The sequence below is a fragment of the Mustela erminea genome, chromosome 7 (assembly GCF_009829155.1).
Source record: "Mustela erminea isolate mMusErm1 chromosome 7, mMusErm1.Pri, whole genome shotgun sequence".
Taxonomy (NCBI): domain Eukaryota; kingdom Metazoa; phylum Chordata; class Mammalia; order Carnivora; family Mustelidae; genus Mustela; species Mustela erminea.
The window spans coordinates 15,409,833-15,432,599 of record NC_045620.1 but is presented as its reverse complement, the minus strand read 5'-3'; the positions used below and the strand labels follow the sequence as shown (position 1 = coordinate 15,432,599).

The 22,767-nt window shown below is 46.8% G+C and overlaps 1 protein-coding gene across 2 annotated transcripts in view; it reads left to right on the top strand.

Moving 5' to 3' along the window:
* The window catches only part of PKIG (cAMP-dependent protein kinase inhibitor gamma), a 96,069-nt gene that overhangs the window by 56,710 nt on the left and 16,592 nt on the right, over window positions 1-22,767 (top strand). The window contains exons 1-2 of one of the 2 annotated variants that reach the window (XM_032350575.1): window positions 5,908-6,403; window positions 15,801-15,870. The gene's annotated coding sequence lies outside the window, so the exon portion shown is untranslated. Of the gene's footprint in view, window positions 1-5,907; window positions 6,404-15,800; window positions 15,871-22,767 lie in introns of those variants that run through there. The other variant, XM_032350576.1, reaches the window with a different exon arrangement.

Here is a 22,767-nt window from a genome sequence, read left to right as displayed (position 1 = left end):
TTAGATCCCTGCTTTCAAATCCCTCTTTATAGCTTAAACCCTCATTTAGGTGAAGCATATTCTCCAAGAGTTTACTGAGAAAACAGTGCACAAGAGAGAAACAGTCCTGAGTCCTTGTATGTCTCAAAAATGGTTTTATTTTGTCTGGGTGAGGATGAATTCTAGGTTCCAAGTCATTTTCCTTTAGAGCGTTTACCTTTTTTTTTTCCTTAAGATTTTATTTATTTATTTGATAGAGATCACAAGTAGGCAGAGAGGCAGGCGGAGACAGGGGGAAGCAGACTCCCTGCTGAGCAGAGAACCCGATGTGGGGCTCTATCCCAGGACCCTGAGATCATGACCTGAGCCGAAGGCAGAGGCTTTAACCCACTGAGCCACCCAGGCGATCCTAGAACGTTTACCTTCAAAAGCGTTGCTCCGGTGTCTTCAGGCAGCCATTCTTGTTCAGAAGTGTGATACCAGTCTGATTCTTTCTTTTGAAACAGTTTGTCTCTCTAGAAACATGTAGGATTTTTTTCCTTTTGAATTCTGAAAGGTTAGGAGACTACATGCAGGCATGATCGACTCTTCCCTTCTCCTCAGCACTTGATAAACTTTTCAGTTTAAAAAGATGCAATTTTGGGGGTGCCTGGGTGGCTCAGTTAATGAAGCATCTGCCTTCGGCTCAGGTCATGATCGCGGGGTCCTGGGATTGAGTCCCACCCTTGGGCTCCCTGGTCAGTGGGGTGACTGCTTCTCCCTCTCCCTCTACCCCTCCCCCTGCTCATGTGCTCTTTCTCTCTCTCTCAAATAATAAAAGTCTTAAAAATGTAACGTTTGACTCTAGGAATGTTCCCTCCTGATTTCTTAGATAATTTCCTGTTGTACTTTTCTTTGTATTCTTTCTCTGGAATTCCTGTTTCAGACTGATGTTGAATTTCCTGGATTATTGTTCTATATAAAAATTCTTTTTCATCCTTTAAATATTTTTTCCCTATACTGTATTTTGAAAGATTTTCTTTTATTTTCCAGTTTTTCTACTGAACTGTTAATTTAATGTTATTAATTTCCAAGAGTCCAGTTTTATCAACTTATTTCATTAAGTGGACATGATATCATCAGAATGTCTCTGAAAACACAAGAATTTTTTTTTTAAAGGTTTTCAGTTGTCTGAATTTTCTTTCCCATAAGAGTCCATTTTCTCTTTACTTTAGTTTCTGTCATGCTGTTGGTTTTCCTCAGATGCTCTGTAATTTTTCCCCCCAATCGTAAGCAGTAATAAAAGCCTCCTTTTAGGAGATAGGCCTTCCGTTTCCTCTGGAATTGGTGTCTGTTTGCCGCATAGGCCTCAGCCTTGCCTGGAAGGCTGCTAGGAGCTCTGTGTACCACACCGATGGGTACAGTTGGCTTTAGGGCACCTGAGCAGCAGTGAGACTGAGGGTCCTTCAAAGGACAGGATAAGGATGCCCAGTCTCATACTAGAAGGGAGGTATTCTGTGAACTTACCCATTTTTTAGGTGCATACTCTCTGGGATCAGGCTTCCCTCCTGCCGGATCCCTTCATTGGGTACACTGGCTACATCAGCAGCCGTCCGAGGGGGCCTAGGAGGCGGACCCTCCGGATATCAAACCCTGTAGAGATAGCAGGCAGGTGGGGTGCCTGGGTGGCTCAGTCGTTAAGCATCTGCCTTTGGCTCCGGTCATGATCCCAGGGTCCTGGGATCAAACCCCACATGGGGCTCTCTGCTCAATGGAGAGTCTGCTTCTCCCTCAACCACTCCCCCTGCTTGTGCTTTCTCTCTCTTGCTTGTGTCTCTCTCTGTGTGTCAAATAAATAAATAAAATCTTAAAAAAAAAAAATAAGAAAGAAAGAAAAGAAAGCAGCCAAGGGTACTCCAAAACAAGAAGAAAAAATAACATCAAACATTTCTTTGTCATCTTTTGTAGGATTGACTCCTCTCTTCCCCAAATGACTTGTGTGTCTGATTTAAAGAAAAATTTTTTTGTTGTTTTTCTAAGTAGGTTCCACATATAGGGTGGAGCCCAGTGCAGGGCTTGAAATCATGATCGAGACCTGAGCTGAAATCAAGAGTTGGACACTTAACCAGCTGAGCCTTCCAGGTGCCCCCAAATATTGTTTTCAGTGTAGGTGTGGCTCTTTTGGGGTCGTATGCCAGGAAGTTTAAGTGGTTATTTCTGGGTGATTGAATGATGGATGATTTTCCTCCCTGTTTTCTGTTCTTTTATATTTCTTTCTTTCTTCTTCTTCTTCTTTTTTTTTTTTTTTACAATAAACAATTGTAATTGGGAAGAAAACAAAATCTGTATTTACAACTTGAAGTCTCAATCCGCGTCCTTCTTAATGGATAGGTCTGTAATGGCATGACAGCTGAAACCTGTCTTGGTAGGGTGAGGAGGTCATTGCATTTTGCGGCAGCTGTTTGGACTCGGAGGTCAGTCGCGGGGCTGAGTTTATTCATCATATACTCCTTTCAGCAGGTGCCCGTCAGTTGCCAGCTGAACGGGCTCCGTGACTGACAGGTCTAGAATCTCCTCGTTGGTCGGGTGGTGGTAGTAAGACCTACCTCACAGGACCCTCATGGGGGTTAAATGAGATGATTTTTGTAGAGCATTTAGAATACTATCTGGCATATGGTAAGCATCCGTTAGAAGTCTTCGTTATTTATAGCTTTCCTTATTTTAATAAGTGTCTCCTATGTACAAAATGCTCATAAATTAAACACAGAGCTTTTCCATAAGAAGCTCAGATTCTAGCAGCAGCATAAGTAAGAGCTGTCCAGAAATAAATAAGCCTCAAAGAGGAGAAAAGGGTAAGTTTCTTGATAGAGGAACAGATAAAGTCCTACGGAACATCAGAGGGGGAGACCCCTTCCAGACGGGGGTGAGGGGTGGGAGCCGAGGGCAGCCTTGTGGCGGGGGGGCTGTCTGAGCCTGTCAGACCAGCTCTGTGTGCAGGAGCAGGCGGAGTTTCCTTCCTCTTCAGATGGAGCTGAGACTGCGGGCTGTGACGAGCTGCCAGCTTTCCTGCAGGGAAACCCTCCCGAAGGCAGCGGAGGAAGGGACTCCGAATCCCGGCCAGGCCCCAGCAGCCCTGGCGAGGAGCCCAGGCTCTGTCACTTAGTCCCGTGAGCCTCGTGTGGGTCGGTCAGCCCAGCAGCATCGGCCTCCGCAGCCGTGAGTGGAGGGGCTGTTAAACCTCCTCACCTCCTAGGTGTAAGGGTAATGGAAGGTGGTGTCTCGAGAGACCAGTGTCCCTGCCACAGTGTCCCTGCCGTCATCTGTCGTCGGCAGTCCGAAGGCAGAAGGAGCGCCCGGCCTTGTCTGTTCTCCATGGTTCTGTGACAGGTGTACAGTTACTCAGTGTTACAGGTGAGGGTCAGAAAATGTATGTGGTCGAAGAAAACAGTAAGAAAACAGTATCTTTGTTTTTATGATCGGGCTCCTTTTACTTTTGTTCAAATAACAAATCACTGAGAGTGATTTTGGCAAACTGACCTGTCCAGGGTTCAGCTCATTTCCTGATGCACACTTGGGCTTCTGGAATAAAGGCCCGGCAAATAATGGCCCCAGCTGCCACCTCCAAGCTGCGTGTTGCTGCTGAGAACACGCCTCACAGTTCCCGGTGGGCCTTTTGTTCCTTATTCATTGTGACGTTCTCAAGAACTAGTGGGTCCTTCTTCTGGCTTCCTGACATTCTTGACTTTGTTCATTCACTGTTACATCATCCTCAGGGTAGAGGATGGTGACACTGAGTCAGAATTAGAAAATAATGCCTTTACTTTAGGATGTCACAGCTTATTTTTGCTTTTTTTTTTTTCCAAATAGTTTTGAACTCGTGGTGTGTGCCAGGCACTTAATCCAGACAAGAACCTTTTATGTTAAGTGCCATTATTATTCTCACTTTACATAGAAGTTAACTTGCCCAAGGTCATCCAGTGCTGGAAGGTCCAGGGACAGGAAGGAAACTCAGGTCTCTCTGAGCTGGAAGCAGGCTCTGAGTTAACTCCCCTTAACTGGAGTTCTTTTCATTCCACCACAGCCCCACACCGGCTTATGGGAGAGCCTTCAGACTGGCAGTCTGCCTCCTAACCTATAGTCTATTTGCTTGGTCCTTCCTGATTACAGCATCAAAGAGTTCTGAGAATTAAAGTTTCTGTTAAGTCACAAACTCCCACAGCCTTACCTCCACTTCTAAGTAGTTTCTTCTTTTTCTAAAGAACTCCAATCCCAGCTTCTCATCCAAGTAGGTTTAAGACAAATCAGATCTGCCTTTTGGAGGAAGGGATGACTGAAGCCCAGACTTCCTTCGGGTCACATGGTATTTGGGGAGCAAAGCAAGTGAGTACCCCCTCTTACCTAGTGGTCTGTAGTGTTTCCTTTAGGCAATAGATTGACTACTCCCCCCAACCCCCTGGCCCCAACCTGGCTGAACCCACCCCTTCCCCATTTAAAAAAAAATAAGTTTAGTTCATTTTCCTAAGTAGAAATGATTCCATTTAGAAATAGCACTGGCGGGGCACCTGGGTGGCTCAGTGGATTAAAGCCTCTGCCTTCCGCTCAGGTCATGGTCCCAGGGTCCTGGGATTGAGCCCGGTGTCTGGCTCTCTGCTCAGTGGGGAGGCCTGCTTCCTCCTCTCTCTCACTCTCTGCCTGCCTCTCTGCCTACTTGTGATCTCTCTCTCTGTGTCAAATAAATAAATAAAATCTTAAAAAGGAAAAAAAAAAAAAAAGAAATAGCATTGGCATGTGTGTGGCATGTGTGCTGGACTAAGTAGGAGTTAAAGACTCAGTTTCCGTATCTGCCCCTTTAATCTTGAGCTGTGTGACCTTGGGCATGTCACTTGGCGTCTCTGTTTCATTTTCCTATCCAGGAAAAGCAGATTAGTAATTCAGCCCCTGGGTACTAATTCTCCTAAAATGAGAATCAGATGAGATTACGTAGGACAGCGAAGCTACCGTCTATCAGCACTTAGTATGTGCAGGTGCTTTCTGGCCCTTGCGTGTGTTCTTTAATCCTCACAGTCCTGAAAGGGAGGCCCTATTACCCCAATTTACAGTTAAAAAAAAATGTTCAGAGAAGTGAAGTCACACAGGACTCAGATCTATAGCTCTGGTTCCCAGATCTCTGTTCCCATAGGCAGTGTACATGTCACACTGCTTCGCTCTGTACCCAGAAGTGCAGAGGTTTTTTCTCTCTTCGCCTGCAGGCACTCCACAAATGCAAGAGATTATTATGGTCGCTCCTAATCACTGCTGTTCCCTGTTAATCCGTAAGGACAGCTTTCCTGCTTCTTTATCTTATCGAGTAGTTTATGCTGCCTCTTTCCATGTCCCGCAGGCCTTGTTCAGTGAATTCTTTGGGGTTTTCTTCCAGAGAAACAGTTCAGCTCCACCGCAAAGGGGGTTGAAGGAGCCAGGCTGAGCCTGACATCGTGGGCATTGGCCTCTGACCTGCCGAGGGTTCTTCCCTCCCTCAAGCGTGTAATCAGCCAGCTTGTAGTATAAGTCCTTATCTTGCGTCTGTGTATAAGCTCCTCAGTCATTGAATTTCAGAAGTGGAAGACCCCCAGACCATCATTTTATTGATGGGGAAACTGAGGTCACGGGAGTTAGGAGTGTGATTCCTTCAGTTAGGAGTGTGATTGAGGCCAGAAAGAACCGATTTCTCCGGGCAACAGACCAGTGCTCCTTCTGAGCCTTGCACTCGGGCACATGTCATCTCCCCTAAGTGAAGGACAAACATAAGACCATGCTCAACACACACCTAGGAAACTTGGGGAAACAGAACAACTTGGAACATCGAACTGGAGGAAATGAGAGTGGGGCGGAGTGGGGATGCCAATCTCCACCCTAGCGAGGGTATTACATGCCAAAAAAGTGAGTTAAAACACAGCAAAGCAAACCAGATCGCTCTCACTCAGTGGTGACTAGAGGTAAAGGGACTTACACCAGGAGCCCTGGCCCAGTGAGTGGATAGGAAGCCTTTTGTCACAAGTCTGCGCTGTTGAAAATTGAAGGAAGGATGTTAGGCAAATGTGACTGCGTGGGATGAAGTTACGGTCTCCCAGCTCACTGTCCAGAGGAAACGGATCTCCCCCGTGGACAGAGAGGTGGAAACCGAGCAAGAGAGCTGAGTGGTTGACATCATCAGGCTGAGCATTGGGTTACAACAAATGGGGACTTACTTGGCCCGGGACGTGGGAAACACCCACTAAAACCTCGAAGTGCATTTCATTTAGAGACGCCGAGAGGGAGAGAGGGCAAGAAAGAATCCAGACTGCACCGCTGGCCTGGTCTGCTAATCTCGCTAACCCTCAAAAGGGAGGCATTTTGAATGCTGGTTTCTTAAATTCTCCCTTGGCTTGGACTGAGGAGCCCTGGACCTTGGAGAAACTCTGCTCTTGTAAGTAGAACTTTATTCTCCACCATCACCCCCACAGCCCTGGGGAGAGCAGGGAGGGAGGCAGAGCTCTCCGGAGGGCTTGGCTTGCTTCACAGCCTGTCGGTCAGAAAGTGTCTATTTTTATATTATGATATATTATTGCTCTGCAAATTATGGCTTTGTCTGCAACTGCCTGGAGCTAGAGTCTGAACTCAAGTTTCACGGATGGGCTCCATTCAAACGCTGTTTGAATTTTTACCCCAAGAACACTGACAGATCGGCTAGAGCTTTAAAAGCAGCTCGTTGCCCTGAAGATAGGTGAAGTTAAGTCCTTCATTAGACAATGGGGTTTGTAAAACCTTTAGTTTTTTCTCCGATAACTAAGGCAGTACAAACAATTTTAGACATCCTAGAAAAAAGTGTCTCTGAAAGTGACAATTCCCTGTAATCTTCCCCTCACAAATACAAGATTGGTATTCTAAATGCAAGATCTAGAAATGGTTGGGTTTCTGAAGTTCGCTTATCACAGGCATCCCACTGCCGCGGCAGCTGGGCCGACTCCCGAGACGGAAAGAAGTGTCGGGAGACTTTAACTTTGGCTTCGTGGTCTTTTTATTGCTTCCTTTTTAAAATTTGCTGTTGATGCCTAGAAAGTAAACAGAACAATCGTCTAAGTTAGCACTTCAGCATTTTCTTTGTTGGGGTCTGTCCTCAGGTCTTTAAGCCAGGTGCTCCCTTCCAAGTGGTTCGGAGGGGAGAGGAGGGGAGGGCCTTGCTGCCCTGGGCCCCTCACCCGCAGGCGCCCGATCTGACCATTCTCCCCCCCGGGGTGTGCGTGTGCGGTGCAGGGTTTGCAGCTGCTGCCTGCGACCCACCACCCCTGCCTGAAGGTCAAAACAGTTGGGAAATCACGGTTAAAGGGGAAAGACTTCGACTTTAAGAAACAAAGGGCCAGCCATGGAAGGTTTGCAGCCGGAGCGAGTGTTTCACACTCTGGGCCTGTTTCCTCTTTTGTACCTAAATAAAGGGACAAAACTAGATGATCGCTATATTTTGGAATTCAGCTTGAAATGAACCATCCGTATCTCTTCTGCTTGCAGAGAATCCTCAGGGCTTGAGGATCAAAGTACTCTTGGTTTCCAGTATCCCAGAGTGGCTAAAAACCGGCCCCTAGAAGGACAATTAAAAGAGGATATAAAACAGGCAACAGAAAGTTACTTTTGAGTTTTTTAGTTTTGTAAGGTTTGGTATTCTTCAAGAAAGATTGAGCATGGTGTGCAGGCGCATGCACAGTGTTGGGGGGGTTGGGGAGAAAAAGAATGATCCCTATCGAGTGTCTCTTAAGTGCTCAACCCCACGTGATGCTCAGCCTTTTCCATAACCTGAGGTGGTCAGTGTCCTTGCTCCTAACTCCACTGACTGAGGGTTAATCTCCATGGTATGTTCCCATATCACCGACCACCTTCCCAGTTCAGGTGAACAGGATTACTTCACATAAATGATTATGGTTCACATAATTACTGGCAGAACTTCATTCACTGTCTCCCCTAGACCATGTGTCCCCTCTTGTGAGTCTGTCTCATCCATTACCAGAACCCCGTCCCCTGGTAGAAAGGTCCAGAGGAGACTGGGCATACTCAATTTTAACACAGAGCCCACTCTCCTAGTCCCTAGCTTGGCAATAAAGAGAAGAGGAAGGGAAAATCTTTCTGGGCCCTTCCACCTCATGTCACCTAGACACGACGACCGCTGCTTCAGGACAGCGTGGCTGGGGCCAGAGTGCAAAGAAAAGCAGAAGGTGGTCAGATCTTGGATTTTTGAGTGGCCAGGGGGTCAGGTGTTGACAGTTTAGGAGATTTCTGTCTTTAAGGCTACCAGAGTCTCCAGCCCTCAGGAAAATGCAGTATTTAAAAACTGCTTGAGTTAAGATCGTGGTTACCAGGAGAGTTCTCAAAGCCCCTTGGCGTATCTGAGTGTTTTGGTCTTCTCCATGGCTCAACCCTTTGAAAGTGGACCGTTGCTACCACGGAGCCACGCATGGTCTTGGGCAGGGGGCCCAAGGCTCTCTGCCTCAGCCCAGCTGCTCAAGATCTCCAGACTTCGGCTAATTAAGAAAATGGTCCCAGCGGTGCGTGGGTGACTCAGTCAGTTATGCGTCCGACTCTTGATCTCAGCTCAGGTCTTGATCTCAGGGTGGTGAGTTCCAGCCCTGCGTTGGGCTACATGTTATGCAAGGCACCTATTTGAGGAAAAAAAAAAAGAGAAAAAGGTGGTCCTTCTTCCAGAGACGGTGGTGAGGAAGTGATATTTTGAAAGGAAGGTATGTGGTTTGGGTTTTTATTTTTGTTTGAATTTGAATGTCTTTAGCAGGGTTGTTCTCCAGTTTAGTACTGTCTGTGTCATTTGCTTGCCCATCTGGCACCATCTCTGGTCTCATGCCTGCCACTTGGCCCCTGTAGACGTTTACCTTCGCGACCCCTGGGCTGGTGGGTGTCCACAGTTCCTGTTAACTTGAGACTGTGTAGAGGTCAGTCAGAAGCAGTGAGAGCTCTGCCCTCACCATCTCCTAGTAGAGACATCTCGTACAGATTACCTCCTAGAGCCTGCTTCTCTTCTGAAAAGTGTTGGGGGGGGTCACAATTATAACCTTTCTCCAGGGGTGCCACGAGGATGAGACAGGATAAAGCTCATAGTGCACCTGGTTGGCACAAAAAACATGCTTGGGGTTGCCTACTTTATGGTTTCCAGAAAGAGAACGCTGGCCAATGTATATAGGGCCTGGCCCCATCAGTCACAGGATGCTATTTGTATGAGGGACATGGTGTCATCTCTGAATTGATCAGAGCTCCCATGCTGGCTCTTTCAGCCAAGCCTAAGCACCATTTCCTATCACTCAGTCAGGTGCTCAGACCAAAGCCAGAAGTAGGTGCTGTTCTCCTGGGACCCACGGATGCTAGCCCAGCCACTTAAGGAAGAAACTGGTGGCAGGTGTTATTCTCTGAGTGTGACGAGAAGCTGAGTTCACCCAATTAACTCTGCTGAGTGTTTTCACAAGGGGCCAGAAGTGATTCCTAAGTGGAGACAGACGTGGAAAATCTCAAGTTCTTGGAAACAAGTCATTAATCATGACCCGAGGCTGAGCTCACTACCTCCTGGAAGTCTTTCAGAAAGGCCTTATGAAAACTTTGAGCGCCTTCACAGAGTGGTTTCTTCAGAAGCCGCGATGCTGAGTGATTGTGAACAGCAGATTGAAATGCATTGGCTCTTGCTTGAGGAGGCCGGCGTTTCCTAACTTTATTTAAAAGAAGTCTCTTTAATCTTCCAAGAAATGACTACTCTTCAACTGCGCTTTTCCGAAATGAATAATGGACCTTCGGGGACATTATAAAAATGCCTTCTTATTATGTTCCAGGGACCTAGGTCAGTCATTATGTTTAGGACTTCATAGGCGTGATCTCTGCCATTCAGTAAATTACACGGGAGGCGGACTAGTACAAAGCACTAGGGTGTGTGGAGGAGCAGGACTGTGAGGAGACAGCCATGGCCTTGTGAGGTTCTCCTCGCATCAGGAAAGACAGGCAGGTCAATGAACAGTTGCGCTGCACCAGCATTTAGCAGCTGGGGATCCTGGTCTTGAGCTGGTTGGTTAACCCCACACTTATCCTCCATCTCCTGGTTCTCAGAGTTTTGCCAGCATCTGCATTAGGGAGAGATGAGAACTGTGCCCTGCAGAAGCTTTTACTCCCGGCCCCTTCCTGCCCAAGCATCTGACGAAGGACGGGAACTCTTCCTGACTAATTGCAGGGGGGACCCCACCCCGGAGGACCCAGAATCTGCAGTCCCAAGTCGAGTAAGGAGACATAAGGACGGATGATTCTGCGGTCTCAGATTGTCACTGGATTTTTCTGCTGGTTTGTTTTTATAACATTTATTGTGGTGGGTTTTTTTTTCCCCACCAGATTATGAAATTAGAACATGTTCATGGAAGGAAAGCTAGACAGTACAGAAAAACACTTAAATCATCACCCAGTGGTTTCATGTCTCTGGTTTTTTAATAGGGCATGGCTAGGTCAAAGGGGAACTGCTTAGATCTCCTACACATATTCTGGTTTGGCTCCAGAAAGTTTCTGCCCGGGTAAGAAACTCCCCTTCAGCAGTACCTGCTTGTCCTGGCTCACCCTCACACTACCATTGCTTTCCAGGTTTCACTTCTCATTTTCTGGGCAGAGCCTCTGCCTATCCAAGGTGCTCAAGGCTTGCGGGGCAGTCCCCTAATAGGAGAAGCCGTTGTCTGTGGTTGACTAGAGACTGTAGCCTTTCTTCGTATTTCCCTGTGTCGGTGCAAGAATTCATCCACTGTTCAGAAGAACCCTTGTGTTCAGGCATTACACAAGGCACGATAGGGAATACCAAGGTATATTAGACTTCTAAGTAGCTTGTAATCTGATAGGAAAAAAAAGACTCCGGTAACTCTCACACATGTCATCATGTGCTCTGAGAGAGGGACAGTGCCGTGGAAAGCCTGAGAACGCGGCACACTAGCATCTGAGTCCAGCCTTCAGCTCAGTCTAGTTTTAGCTAATGCTCACTGAGCACCTCCTTATCTGCCAGGCACTGAGCAAGGTGATAGTGAACAGTAGGTCATAAAACAAGCAGGATCCTTCTTCTCACTGTCATTCACAGCCAAGGACGTATGGTTTTATAAAGTAAATAAGTAGGAATGTGGTCAGGGCAGGCTTGCTTGACAAGGCAGTGTTTAAACTGAGATGAGGTGCTTGTTAGGCCAAGAGCGGAGGCAGGAGGTGGGGAAGAAGGGCATTGTGGGAAAGGATAATCCAGGTAGGGACAGGTACATGAGGGTAAGGGCCCAAGGCAGGAAAGCATGTGGACTGTTGGAGAGCCTGAAGGGAGGCCAGCGTGGCTGAAGCGTGGAGGGGAAGCGATCGGAGCAAGAGGCAGAGGTGAGGCTTCAGAGAATTAGTCAGGGGCCTGATGACAATGATTAATCAGTAGGCCTTTGTGGTCGCTATTTGCTGTGTGGGGGATGGGCGGAGGGACAGTCGCAGCAGTCAGGGGAGAGAGGATTGGCGTGGGGGTGGCTGGAAGAGGTAGGTGGATTCGAAACTACTAGAGATAGAAATGTAGTGGCTTCTAGTCTGTGCCAGACCCAGGGCGGGCCCTGAGGCCGTAGGGACAAAAGATATGCATCCTCTTTCCCCCTGGGCTTTAGCGGTCTAGTGGCCTTGAAGGTTAGGTAGGCTGGGGTGGGCAGACCCAGGAGCGTGGGATTTCCTTCCCATAGTCAGCAGCTCTATTCCAGTAAATGAGGAGAGTTTCTCTCTGAGGTGGCGTAGACTATTACTCCTAGACGACAATGTTTTTTTTTTCCTAAGGGGCAGGAAGAGCTGTTTTTTTTTTCCAAGAGCCTGCTTTTATTCATTGGCTTGCCTGTAGTTCCCCTTTGTCCCTGTGATTTCATACCTGAGCTCCCTGCTGGGCTTGGGGTTTGGAGACCAGAGTTAGCAACTTGCCACGTGACTGAAAAAGATTGAACTTCTCTGAGTCATTTTCACCTATAAATGGGAGTGATACTGATCTGATACCTGGCTCCTTTAAGGTATCTTAAAATGCTTTGTAAGATCTCAAGTGCTGTAGAAACGTGAGGTATCATTATTATTTCAGTGCAATATTTATTACCCATGAAATAACAGTTAAAAGTGAAGCATTCCACCAGGGAAGGCCAGAGTGCACCTTGCACGTGACTCTGAAATGGCAGATTCCATGGAGTCGCTGTCCTTCAAGAGCTTGTCGGGATCGCTGGTCCTCTTCTCTTCTGTTTCTTCCGCTGGGATAAACCATTTCCTCTTCTCCTCCTCCCGGCAGAATGGTTTGCAAAAGCAAGCCATTTCACTTCTCTGCATTCCGGAACCCATTTGATGTAGAAGCCAAAGCATCTGCTTGGAGACCAAGAGAGCCTGTGAGCAGAGATGAGGGGGTTGCACGGCTCTGATTCCCAGCAGCCAGTTCACTCCCGGGAGTGTATTCAGTTGGTTTGCGGGGAGGAAAGCAGGCAAGGGCACCGAGCCATGGAAAACAGTCGACCACAGAACCAGCCCACACACCACCTAAACAGGGCGGTTTCAAGCCAGAGTTTTAGGCTTTCTTTAGGATTTTAACATGGGAAATTCTTTTCTTTTTTTTTTCCCCCTTAAGTAATATTTTCCCCCTTCTTAAATAAAAAGCATAAATCCTTAGGAATGAAGTACTCCCCCACCCCCATGAAGCTTTTTAAAAAAATTTGTCTTCCGGCTATTAACGTGTTCTATTTGACCAAAAAAGAAGTTACAGTAAATGGAGTTAATTATCCGATGTAAAGACAAGTGGGTAGCGTATAACACAGCTTATCAGAGTTTTTTCTCTGCCCTCATGTGCTTGTTATTGTTTTTATCTTCATTAATTTTCCCTAAACTAATACATAGGCTCGTTGTAACTAAACAATTTGAAGATGTTATAAAAGAAAAAGTTATAATCTCTCCTTTCCCCTCACTCCCCATTTCCCTCCTTCTGAACTCAGTTTGGTGTGTGTCTTTTCTTCAAGCTCCTGTTGAAGCAGGTGTAGGGTTTGTGTAGATGTGCGGTGGTTTGGTCAGAAGTGGGAGCATACGTTTATTTTGCACTTCATTTTCCCCACTAAATAATAGGTCCTGGGTAGGGATAAATCTAATGCACCTTTTAAAATAGCTTCAGGGCTGTCGACCTAGAGGTCCACAATATATTCAACTGTCTCTCCTTTGACCGATGTTCGAGTTATGTTTTGTTTTCACTAAAAATACTGTTGCATTACATATCTTTATATACATAGCCTTCTCTACTGGTGCATTTATTTATTTATTTATTTATTTAAATTGATGATAGTGGACACACAATGTTACATTAGTTTCAGATGTATAATACCATGATTAGACAAGTCTGTAAGTTATGCTGTGCTCAGGAAAAAAGGAGCCACCGTCTGTCACCATACGCCACTATGGTAATACCATTGACTATACTGGTGCTTTTATTTCTGTAAGTTACATTTTCATAAATAATATTGTATATTAATAATAATATACATATATTGTATGTATTTGACATCTTAATAGAGAATATCCTACTTTATAAAGAGTTCTAGTAATCACATCTTCTCAGAAATATAGGAGTCCTTCCATTTCCCTAGATCTTTACCAATGTTAGATATTCTTTCTGTTCCTCCTCCTGCCCTCTGTCTCCCCCCCACTCTCATTTCCCCTCCTCCCTCCATCCCGTCTTCTGTCTGTACTGTCTGTGACCAAGGTCATGGCAGAAGGTGGTATCTCACAGATGCTTACCTTGTATTTTCTTTACTACTACTAGGATTAAACATTGTTTCTTTTTTTTTTTTTTTAAAGATTTTATTTATTTATTTGACAGAGAGAAATCACAAGTACACTGAGAGGCAGGCAGAGAGAGAGAGAGAGAAGGAAGCAGGTTCCCTGCTGAGCAGAGAGCCCAATGCGGGACTCGATCCCAGGACCCTGAGATCATGACCTGAGCCGAAGGCAGCGGCTTAACCCACTGAGCCACCCAGGCGCCCGGATTAAACATTGTTTCATGTGAATTGGTCACTTTATTTTCCTCTTCTCTGAATTTCCTTCACTTTTCTCCTTAGGAATTGTTTGCTTTTTTTCTTAACAAGTTATAGAAGCTATTTATATATTAAGGATTCTATATGTATTGCAGCTGTTTTTCCTGATCTGTTGTTTGTTAAATTTCTTCTATTTTTTCATCATAGTATCTGGATTTCTTGCCTTGTTTAATAATAATTTCCCCACCTCACAGTTATATAAATATTTTCCTAAACATTCTTCCAGTACTTTTATGGCTTTAATTATTTAATCCTGAACCTTTAATCCCTTTGGAATTGTGTTTATATGTAGCGAAGAGGTAGTGGCCAAGCTTTGCTCTAGATATGCCAGCACCATTTATTAAATAAGCCATCTTTTCTGTTCTGCATTGGAATTCCATCTTTATGGTAATTAAGTTCCTTTCTTGTATCCATTTCTGAACTTGTGGCTTTAGTCCACAGACCTGTTTGTTCTTATGTTACAACCGTATCTTTTTCTTAAGTCTTTATGAAGTAAATTTTTATTATCTCTTTAGACAACTCCCCTATTTACTTCTTTAAAATAATTTTCTTTCCCATTTCTTGGCTAAATTTTGGGGGAATTTATTATTCCATATGAACTTCAAAGTAATTTTACCCATTTCACTCTCCCCCAAAATAGTATTTGTATTCTTATTGAAATTTAATTAAAACTATGTAGTAATTTGGAGAGAACATGCTAACTGGTTTGAAACTTAAGTGTTCTATTTCTGTATTTTGTCATTTTACCTTGAAAGCTTTTAATAGGCATCATGAATATATTGTCTCAATTAAACGGTGTTACTGCTTGTCCTGGCTCACAGGGGCCGTGCAAGGTTTTAGTTCTCATCTCTTTTCCATCCTTGACACTCTTACAGTCAAATGCGTAATATTGTCAGATTTGTGTTGATCTCCCCACTTAGCTTGGTTTCACTCACTCCGTGTTTTAAATTTACCAATACACTAACCTTAATAATTTGTCTCACTGTTGATTCCAAAATCTCACTTGCTTTCTGTGTTTGGTTTCCTTTCTGTTGAAGAATGTTCTTGGAGACTAAATGGCAAACTTTTGCTCAGTCTTTGTCTGAAAATGTCTTTTGCACTCTTGATATTTTAGAATTCTAGATACATAGCATGTATAATGATTATGACAGTTACGTGTGCCTCTTTAAAAGTTTTCAACCAAAACAGAAATTATTCATGTAAAAAGGGAAATTTCGTCTTTCACTCCTTTCCCCCCCAGTTTCCAAGGCCCAGAGAGAGCCGCTTTTCATAGTTTGCTGATGGCCTTGTTCTGTGTAGATACAAATGTGTGTGTATACAAATGGTATATTTTTCTAAGCATAAACAATCATGTTTATAACATGATTAGAACAATCATGTTCAAATTTTATTAAAAATGGTGACATATGAAAATGATGACATTTCCTTGTCGGTGCAATGAAATCTTTCTCATTCTTTGTGATGGCAGCCTAGTTTCTCACTGTATTGGGACACTGTAACTTAACTCTTCCTATTAACAGACATTTAACTTGTTTCCTCTTTTTTTTTGCTATTACACAGAATGTTTTACCGAACATCCTTTTACTTATGGAAACATACCTATAGTGTAGATTCCTACATATGTGACTGACCCAAAGGATGTGCACATTTTAACATGATACTAGATACACTTAACTTGTCTTCCCAAAGATTGTTTTAGTTTACAACCCTAGAGTGTGTCTGGCTCTAATTTTTGTTTTTCCTCTGTTCCCTTAGAATTTCCACACTGATTACTCAACAGCGGAAAATCGGAAGAGATGCAAGTAGGAAAAAGAAACTAAACCAGGTGGGTAGTCACACTGTTCATACCACTCTACTGTCACCTCCCAAGTGTTTCTGTGTAAATAGCTTTCTTTCTGTTTGAATGAATAAATCAGTCCCAAGTGAAATTAGAAAGGAATTCTGGTCCCATGGAGGTAAAGCAGGCTGGCACTTTGCAGAAGTTATACAATATCACACCCCAGTTTTACAGACCGTTTCTTTATAGCATCAGAAAAACAAGTTACTTCTGGCGGCTCCAAAGAGCGTGGGTTTCTCCAGTCATCCACTTACACTGATGGAATCATGCACAGAAATTATTAGCAAATTTGGGCACGATGCCAGCTTTCTTGTCCACCAATTGTTGCAAAGCTATTCTCATAAAGCCTAGGGCACATTATGGGCATTTTAATACTGTGATAGAGGAGCAAAAGCAAGCAAACCCAGCCTGGAGTAATCAGCACAGCTCACGGGTCTGATGAAGAGAGATGGTGCCTATAGGTCCCCCCACCCCCAGTTGGAAGAATATTGCATTTCATGAAATATGAATGGCATACTCTTGGAGTATGGCCACTCTGGGTCAGTGTTCATAATTAGACACTTGTGGGGTCAGTTAATCATTTTTAACAGCCTCTGATCCATGGTTCAGCCCCCTCCCCTCCCCACAACTGGCCCACCCTCTTTCGGCTCTGTCTCCCTGCAGTTAGAGCTGAATCTGTCCAAGGCCTAGTAGTCCCAGCAGCTTGGGGACTTTCCCCGACTTCCACCTCTGAATTCCTGTGCTTGGCCTAGCCTGCCCCTAGCCCCTAAAGTTCGTCTTCTCTGTTGCTGGCAGAGAGAGAGTCTGGCTGCTGCCCTAGGGCTGGAACTCCCCAGCTGCTTATTAGCAGGGCTTCTGGGCCTTGCCCTGCGGTAGCTTCCCGAGCTACCATGCTTGTGTCCTGCTCTGACTCAGTGCCCCTGGGAAGCCCCTGGATGCAGCTGTTCGCAGTGACTAAGATGAAGCAATCAGTTCCCGGGACCGCTTGTCTGGCTCGTTTAGGAGGGCAGGCCTCCAGAAGGCCTCTGTTCCAGCTGCAATGGGAGTTCTGGGGCTCATGGCCACCAAACTTGAGGATGCTGGGGCTATAGGAAGTCTAGAGCTGGGATTTTTAAACTTTGGTTTTTTTTTTTTAAAGATTTTTATTTATTTAATTGACAGAGAGAGATCACAAGCAGGCAGAGAGGCAGGCAGAGAGAGAGGAGGAAGCAGGCTCCCTGCTGAGCAGAGAGCCCAATGCGGGGCTCGATCCCAGGACCCTGAGATTGTGACCTGAGCCGAAGGCAGAGGCCTAACCCACTGAGCCACTGAGCCACCCAGGCGCCCCATAGAGCTGGGGTTTTTAGCCAGGAGTTTATGGTTAGCTTCTGGGATTCAGGATTTCCCCTGTACCTATGGGTACAGTATATGTAAATAGATTTTCCTGTGCCAAGAAGTGTCCTTGGCTTTGCTCAGATTTTCAGAGGTATCTATGACCTCTGAATTTTAAGAAACACTGGTCTAGAGAAAGTCTGAAGTGTTGGAGACCACTGTGTCCCCCTGGGCACAAGCCTCCCAGATCCAGGATCTTGAGAGACCTCCCCAGGCCCCTGGGTTTTTCTGTTTGAACCTGAACTGGGACAGATTACTCCGTATCACTGACGCTGAGAGCCTTCCCGGGGGATGTCCCAAAGTCCAGTCCTGAAACCTCATTCCCAGCCCGTTTCATCTCATTGACCGCAGCGGGTGTACTGAATGCTCCAGGCAGGTTTTCCGGTTCCTGAGTCTGTAGCTCAGAAGGATCCCTCTAGGCGGCTGTACTGACAGTGGGGAGAACAGTTGATGGCCGGAACTCAGTCTGGCTCCCCACTGCCCGGAACAGCAATAAGTGCTTTATTCACATCATCATCTTTAACTCCCACAACCCTCCAGTGAGGTTACTACCGCTGTTTATAAAGGGGGGGACCAGAGGCACAGAGAGATCTAGTCACTCACCAGAGATCACGTAGCCAGTAAGTCAGTAAGGGATACGTGACCCAAGCTCATGAGCTTAACCACCCAAGCTTTCTGGTGAAAGTAAAGGGCATCGACAGTAAAACTAGATTAAATAGCAAAAACAGGGTCGTTTAGGACAGACTGCCCTGTATGTTGTAATAGTGAGAGCGTTGCTGGATTATAGCAGGTACACAGCTGTGATCTTAAATCCATAAGGAAAAGTTGGCAGTACATTAAAGCATCATATGAGAAGAATTTCTATCCATTACAATTCAGATAAGGGCTTTTTTATAGCTTTACTGAGATATGATTCGTATACCATACAGTTCACCTGGCTATAGTGTACAATCCGGTGACCTTCAGTGTATTTATAGAATTATGTGTCTATCACCATAATCAGTTTTAGAACATTTTCAGTACCCAGCACCTTCCCAACCCTCCATCTCTCCCCAATCCTAGGCAACCACTGATCTATTTTCTATCTCCAGATGAGGTTTTCATCTTACAAGAGTAACAGTGTGGGAATCTTGGTGATCTGGAGTGAGTCATTCCCTAAGGGATAATTAGACAAATGAAATTGGACTCTTAACGTATTATATAAATGGCTTTATTGGCTAAGAAGCTGCAAGCATGTCTTTGTTATGCCCGAGTTGGGGGTTGACATAAGCAAGAAGCAAGTATTTTCTGAGTCCTTTCTACTTGGGGACATTGCCCGTCAAGCAGGCTCTTCTCGGTGCCCCGCTGTAAAGCAGTGGCTTGGTGAGGCTGTGTTTCTCTGCTGGTGTCAGAACCAGTGGTAACTCGGCATGGGAGCTTTCTTTCTGTCATCTGAATCCCTGGTGTGGTTTCTCTGTCTGCCTTGCTGTAGTCGTCATTGGCGTGAAGGCTGCTTGTATACATGCCTGTCACTCTTTGAAATTCAGGAGACAGCTCGCGCAGGGTCCTGGCCCTCGGACGACGTCCAGCTGCGAGCTCTCTGGAGCTGTTCGCACTCCATCATCTTGTCTCTCCTGACTCGTTCGTTTATTCCTTCTTTTAGAAAGCATTTCTTGGGTACTCTGCAACAGGTGCGGTAGTGGGTGCCCTGAAAGCTCCTTGTGCCTTTTTTACAGCCTGTGGCCTTGTTTCAGCCAGGCCGGTGTTGGGGAGGGGGGGCATTTGTGTTGAGAGCAGCCAGGGGGGCCGGGAGTTCTCTGATGGGGACGAGACAGGTGCAGTGTCGTCACATCCAGACAAGGCCATCCCCAGAATGCGTCGTCCTGAAGGACGCATACTGAATGGGCAACAAGGAACTGCGGATTCAAGTCCTGATTCACTCAGTCACTGGTGGGGGCCTTCGGTGACTTATGCCACCTCTGTGAGTCACGGTCTCTCCACGGGGAGGGTTAGCTAATGCAGTGCCTCTCAAATACTTTCAGGACTATTGCTGGAAAGAGTATGCACTTATAAAGCTTGGAGTAAATGACCGGAATGCGGGAATGTTCTGTGATTCTCGGAGCTAGAGTAGAGCTTGAACAGGTCAGGTGAGTAGGTAGAGACAAGGGTAAACGACAGAGGAGAACCTCCCTTTCCTCTCCTTGGCAGCCCGCTCCTGCCACATCAGCCGCTTCCCCTCACCTACTCCTAGGGGGGCTCCCACGTTTTCTGCCTCCCTAAGCCCGAGAGGCACCGCCTTTGGGGCCTGAGATCCAGCCGGTCCTGGGAGGAATCCAGGCTCCAGTACCTCCCAGCTCTGTGTCGGAGGCATCTAATTATATGGGGCTACTGTGAGGTAGCTCAGAGGCTGTTACCATGTCCCGAGGCACAGTAGATACACCCCAGAGATGGTAGCCGTCTTAATTTTCCTGTTACTATTCTTACTTGGTCAGGAGCCGGGGCTCAGATGGTTATTTCAATCACTGGCTTGAGAGCGTGGATGTCCTTGAGTTTTTATCTTGTTTGTGGACTGACTCAGTCACGTGACTATATTTATTGAGCCCCTTCCACATTCAAGAACTACACCGTGTGGTGGCGATACAGTGACAAACGCAAAAGTCTGGGGACCCGTCCTCTCGGAACCAGCTGGGAAGGCAGTCAGTGAACACCTGTGTCAGCACGTGTGTCATGGCAAAGCAGGGTTCTTGTTTTTGCTGCTGGGTCCCCAGCGTATAAACACGTGGCTCTTCCAGGTTCCACAGGAGGCCGTTCAGTTAGTACTTACCTAGGTTGTGTTTTGCCGGATTCTTATCTCTACTCCTGGCTCCAGGCGGTAGGGAGGCACCGAGAACTTTGTTTCTCCTCCAGCTTAGACAGGAGGATCCAAGTCTGGCGGTCACTGCCCTCAGGCAGGCAGCATCTATGCTCGGGTGCACTGTGTGAGAGGGTCCCCTCACTCACCCCACACCAGGGAGAAAGCTCAAAAATTGGCGTGGAAGGGAAGCATTAAGGCATCCAATTGGAAATGCCTATGAGAGGGTAAAATCCAAATCAGAGCCAAATCCAGAGGCACCCTTGTCCTCCAGGACCCCAGAAGGCGTCAGCCACTTTCGGTCTTCCTTCCCCACCAGCCCTGCACCCCGGCACTGAGGCCTCCTGGTAGTCTTTCTGGACACTGGGCAAGGCCTGCCTCTTGCATTTCCTCCCTGTGCCTGGCATGGTTTTCCCAGGTATTGGCCTGCCTGCCCGCTTCCCTCGTTCCCTCCCACTCTCCCTCCGGGTCTCCACGCCAGGGTCCCATCTCTGAGGCTCCCTGTGCCCTCTATAGAGAGACCCATGCCTCTCGCCCTGCTTTAGTTTCCCCTTAGTACTTTTGCCACCCAATAATTTATTCTGTGTGCTTGTTAGTAGAGTCACTCCACTAGACCTTCAGCTTCCTGAGGGCCGAGAGTCGGTTTCGTTCACTGCTGAATCCCCAGTGCCCAGCGAGTGCTAAATACAAAGGGAGGGAGGGAGGAACTTCCTTAAAATTAGTGACGGTATAAATGACTGGCGTCCTGAGCCCCGACTCTGCCGTATACATTTTCTTGTTACAGCTCTTAACTGCGAAGCTCTTTAAAGATTCTTGAAATTTTTAAAGATTTCTATACCGAAGTGGTCCCTAAACTCTTCTCTCTCTTCTTACTTGTGTGGACTCCCAACACCTTCCCGGCAGCAGCAGAGGCCGCTGCCCTGTGTCCCTGCTGCCCTGTGTCCCCGCCGCCCCATGTCCCCGCCGCCCCATGTCCCTGCCGCCCCTTGTCCCTGCCTGGTGTTAGTAGAATCCTTGAGGGAGGCAAGGGGCACAGCTTGAAACGGTCTCCTAGCAGTCCTGGTAATTCTGGTAGGCGCCACCCACACTCGTCACGAATATTGGGGCATGAGTCCATCTTCCCAACTAGACCATGAACTTCCTTCAAGGACACAGTGATGTCCTACTGTTCTTGGAGTCCGTGGCATCTAGTCCCAACCCTGGTATAGACTGAGTGATGAGTAAAATTTTGTGGAACGAAATGGATGGATAAATTAATATTATAGAGATCATATCTTGCCTTTTCATTCTCCTCAGTGGATTTAGGGAATGCATTTTATAGACTTCTGGAGGCCTGGAGAGGCGGCATGCTGGAGACCACGCTGGCTACCCATTGCTGATCAACACTGCAGCCCCAGTACTTAGTGGTTTGAAATAACAGCAATAATTTATTGTCGGTTGTGATTTCCGTGCATCAGAAGTTGGGGAAGAGCTTGGCTGGGCGCTTAGGGCTTGGATCTCTCATGCACCTGCCATCGGGTGGTGGCTGGTGCTGGAACAGCCCGAGGCCAGTGTAGCCAGGGGCCGCCGGCTGCTCCTCTCTCCCTGCCCTGGCAGGACCTCTCCATGTGGGCACTTCCCTGGGCTGGTTTGGGCTTCCTCAGAGCATGGCAGCTTCAGATTCCTTATATGCAGCTCAAAGCTCTAAGAGAGAGCCAGGTGGAGGCTGTGTCTCTTCTCCTAACCCCACCTTGGGAGTCACACAGCAGCACTCCTGTTGCATCCCATTAGTTAGGAGCGAGGCACTGAGGCCACATCTTTCAAAGGATGCAAATTAGATTCCGCCTCTTGATAGAGGCAACGTCAAAGCATTTGCAGATTGTTTCAAAACCACCACAAAGACCCCAGCTTACCCACTGCATTTCCTACTTCATTCCACCCAGGGTCTGAGGGGGAAAGAACCTTGCCCAGAGGTACCCAGCAGAGCTGGAGCTCAGGCCACCCTCTGGCCCTTTGGCTGTTCTGCATGGAAATGATCACGCTTTCCTTTCCTGCCCTCCCTCCACAGTACGCTGGGGACTGCCAGTCTCTGGGAACCACTTTAGCCAAGGCCTCAGCAAGCTGAGATGGTGTGTAAAGACCAGAAGGCCCAGGGGGTACCCAACGTGCCCGGTCCCCAAGCCGTCATCCAGCTGGCCTCTTCTGCCTCTTTGCAGAGACCGCTGCAGAAGCACAGGTGTCCGAGGACTGAGGAGTGTGTATCCCCTCTCAGTGCCCAGCCCTCCGTGCAGGACTAACCCTGCCCCGCCCCAGGGAGAGATGTGGCTGCAGAGGGAGTGAGAGTTTTAAATTTTGTACCCCCAGGTAATTATTTTTCCATTGCCGTAAAGTGGGATAACAAAAAAATGGAATTTGGGGACAGAATTCAGAGAACAGACCTAACATCACCAAAAAGATTCTGAAGGTTTTTACCTCCAGCTGAAAATTGTAAATAGAACTTTGCTTAAGTGCAGGAGAAGTACACGTGGGTGTGTGTTTCAGCAGCGCTGTGGGCTGTCTCCTTGGGACTCCGTTGCTTTCTTGCCCTTCCTTCAGAAATGCCCTCCAGAAAAGGCTGGAGACAGAGGGGAGAACAGGGAATGGACCGCGTTTAGCAAATGCTTACTAGTGCCAGGCAGACGCCCATTCATTTCTGTGCTTCGTAA